We start from the raw sequence: 3,631 nt of genomic DNA, 5'->3' as shown, positions 1-3,631 counted from the left end.
TTTTTTAAATATCTTTTTAACGAACTACGAGCGACGGCTAAAACCTCTTCAAGGTCACTCAGGAGGGCGATCTTGACAACATACGTCAAGGTCAAGGTCATTGGGGAGGCCTCCCCTCTTCTGCATTTTTACCCCAATTTCTTCTACGTCGCATGGGATGAATAAGGCATTGCAAATAGAACATAGATATTTTATGCCAAAAGAAAGAAATAATAAATTTTCCTCTGAGGATATCAATATTGCAAAAAATATCAAGGTCCCCACAAGCTATTGGTGTGCAAACATTTGTGATAACTATATGATGTGGACATGTTGGGCAAATGATTTGTCATATATTTTAAGACGTGTTATTATTAAAACCGATATGAAAGTGCAAGTAAATATAATCAAATAAAATAACAATATTATTTAAGCAACATCAAAGATTTATATTGACCATGTCTGGCAATTTTAATTTATTGCGAAAAATATTACCTCAGCCAGAGTTTGCCTCGGTGGTCTAATTGGTTGAGACGCCCGCCTAATGAGAGGGAGGTCCAGGTTCAAACCCTGGCTGAGGTAATATTTTTCGCAATTGTTTCGGATCGACTGAGGAGAGCCTCAGGCCGAAACGTATCCCGGAACAGCCTCACGTGAGGCGCGAAGTGATAATTGGAGTTCCGCACATTCCCGAGACTTTTAGACGTTAGGTGTTTGTCACTCCGAGAGAATGTCGCCCGGGCGAGAGTCAGAGTTGATGTTTTTAACACCGAATCGTTAGGTCACCGACCCGAGACCAACAAAGGACGGTAATGGTGCGTCGGGAGATGAGCTGGCGATTTTGAATAGGAGGAGGAGACAAAAGATTTGGCTAGGAAGAAGCTTAACGTATAAAGTTCGAAGTTCACTCAGAGTGGTAAGACAGCACTTAAAGATAAATCTTTGTGAGCGTTGTCCAGACTCTCATCCTCGCGAACCTCTCCCCTTTATTCATAGGACAATACATTAATAGAAACATAAGTAAGTAAGATGGAAAACGAGAGATCTGATACAGGTCATAGAGATACGGAGGCGTGAGACAGTCGGACGATAACACGTCTAGGGCAGAAGAACACTCGCGCGGTGAACTCTGCTGCGAACGAGACGCGAGATCGATACACGCACGATCGGCGAAACTAAAGTTGCGACACTCGCAGAATAACCGAAAGGCCCGATCGCGGTAGATCTCGATTGGGGACTCGACGACTCTGAAATTCTGAACTACTCTGACTGCTAGGATCGACTCGCAGAACTACAGTGACGGCTTACAAAGCGTTAAATCGAGATGAGCCGATTATCCTCGTCTCGTGACGAGGGAGAGGGCAATTCGGCGAAACCGGTGTTCCGATTCGGGCTAGAATATGTAATAAGGTAAGTATTTTATTATATTATTATGGATTGTAGTCGAAAAAGAAAGGGAGAAGAAGTAGAAAAAGGAGTTAAAGTTAGAAAATTTAATTTTTCATGGCTAGATGAAAATGTCTTCAAAGGATGGTTAGCTCCACATCCTTCATTATTAAATAAAGCATTATGTACTGTATGCAATAAAGCCATCACATGTTGCAAAACACATTTAGTTAAACATTCGCAATCAGTCCAACATTTAGAACATATAAAGTCAAAAAATGTAAATATTGAATTAGCAGACACCGAGGATACAGTTGCTCTTTCTCATACAGATAAAGTTAAACGCGTTGAAATACTATTAGCTGCATTTTTTGCTGAGCATAACATTTCTTTTTATTCCGCGGATCATTTAATTCCACTATTGAAAAGAATCTGCAAAGAACCTGAAGTTGTATCAGATATTACATTAGCTCGAGATAAATGCACCCAAATTGTTACCCAAGTACTCGCGAAGCGCGAAAGTGAAAAAGTTATCATAAATATTCAACAATGTAAATTTTCTATTTTGATAGATGAAAGCATAGACATATCAGATTCCAAACTTATGTGTATATTAGTTCAATATGTTTCTCCTTTAACTAAAAAGGTAACAACACAATTATTAGATTTATTATCTGTAGACGCAACACTGTTCCGCGAACAAAATTTTTGAAAGTTTTAAAAATATGCTTGAGAAGAAAAAAATTCCTTTAAAGAATATTGTCGGAATGGCAAGTGATAATGCATCTGTTATGGTTGGAAGCAATAATTCTTTTATGTCACGTTTAAAATTAGAAATACCGGGTCTTATTACGTTGAACTGTATTTGCCATTCTTCCGCGCTTATAGCAAGTAAAGCTTGTGAGACACTTCCAGAATCGTGCGAAAATTTAATTCGAGGAATTGCTACTTATATCTCAGGAAGTGCAAAGAGGTGTGCAATTTTAAGGGAATTTCAGGAATTTTTCAATGTGGAAAAAATAAGATTTTAAAATTATCAGATACTCGGTGGTTAGTACTACATAAATGCATTGTAAGATTATTGGATAATTGGGAAGTGTTAAAAAGTTATTTTATGTTGGCTGTAGTAGAAGATAAATTAAAATCCGCAGAACTTATTTTAAATCAATTAAATGATAATTGTATAAAAGCATATTTGTTATTTTTAAAATATTCATTAAATTTTTTAAATAATTTTAATGTGTTACGGATCTAAACGACGTTACCGACGTCGACTTCGCGGTATCGTGATTACCGAGCGCGCCGGATACGCGGAGGCGCTAGTGAGGCAGGAGGAGAGGGGGCCGGGCGCTTGTCTCCGGCTTCCGCCTTCTTCTTCGGCCATTCGAGTGAGTGACCGCAACGAGAACGGACGTGCTTTTCTTGGCTCTTCACGAAGTCGAACGCAACGAGACAAACCGAGGGCAGCTTCCAAGTCTTCCTACGGAGGACCTACGGGGTAAAACCCATTTGCCATTGCCACGGTCGCTTCCCAGCGAACGGTCGAGGGCAGCTTCCTAGTCTTCTTACGGAGGACATACGGGGTAAAACCCATTTGCCATTGCCACGGTCGCTTCCCAGCGAACGGTCGAGGGTAGCTTCCTAGTCTTCTTACGGAGGACATACGGGGTAAAATTTGCCATTGCCACGTTCGCTTCCCAGCGAACGGTTGAGGGCAGCTACTACGGGGAGATGTTCGTAAGAACTTCTCAGGATAAGGGGGCGGCTTCTTCCGCCATTGGCACTGCCCTAGCGGCGATTACGTTTTTGAGTGCCATCACCTCTAGATCGAACGAGGAGACGCCTGAGGGCTCATCCTCTCGATACCTCCGGGCCGGGAGGACACGCCCGTGGGCTCATCCTCTCGGCATCTCTAGATTTCCAGGTAACGACACCGGCGCCTTGGATCCCTTCGCCACTGCGCCGGAGATAGGCGTCCGCCATCTTACGACGTACGGACAAAGGCGAGGCCCCCCAGTGTGCGACGCAGAGGCGTCCGCCATCTTACGACGTACGGATAAAGGCGAGGCCCCCCAGTGTTCGACGCAGAGGCGTCCGCCATCTTACGACGTACGGACAAAGGCGGAGGTCCCGTGCCGTGCGCGACAGAGAGAGGCGTCCGCCATCTTACGACGTACGGACAAAGGCGAGGTCCCGTGCCGTGCGCGACAGAGAGAGGCGTCCGCCATCTTACGACGTACGGACAAAGGCGAGGTCCCGTGCCGTG

At 43.7% G+C, this 3,631-nt stretch overlaps 1 non-coding gene across 1 annotated transcript; it reads left to right on the top strand.

Moving 5' to 3' along the window:
* Positions 1-488: 488 nt before the first annotated feature.
* On the top strand, positions 489-561 carry Trnai-aau. The gene has a single exon. It is a non-coding gene; the product is annotated as a tRNA-Ile (tRNA).
* The last annotated feature ends 3,070 nt before the right edge of the window (positions 562-3,631 follow it).

Source organism: Vollenhovia emeryi, unplaced genomic scaffold (genome assembly GCF_000949405.1).
Source record: "Vollenhovia emeryi isolate VEMERY1.0 unplaced genomic scaffold, V.emery_V1.0 DF942607.1, whole genome shotgun sequence".
Classification (NCBI taxonomy): Eukaryota; Metazoa; Arthropoda; class Insecta; order Hymenoptera; family Formicidae; genus Vollenhovia; species Vollenhovia emeryi.
This window is presented reverse-complemented; position numbering and strand designations above follow the sequence as displayed.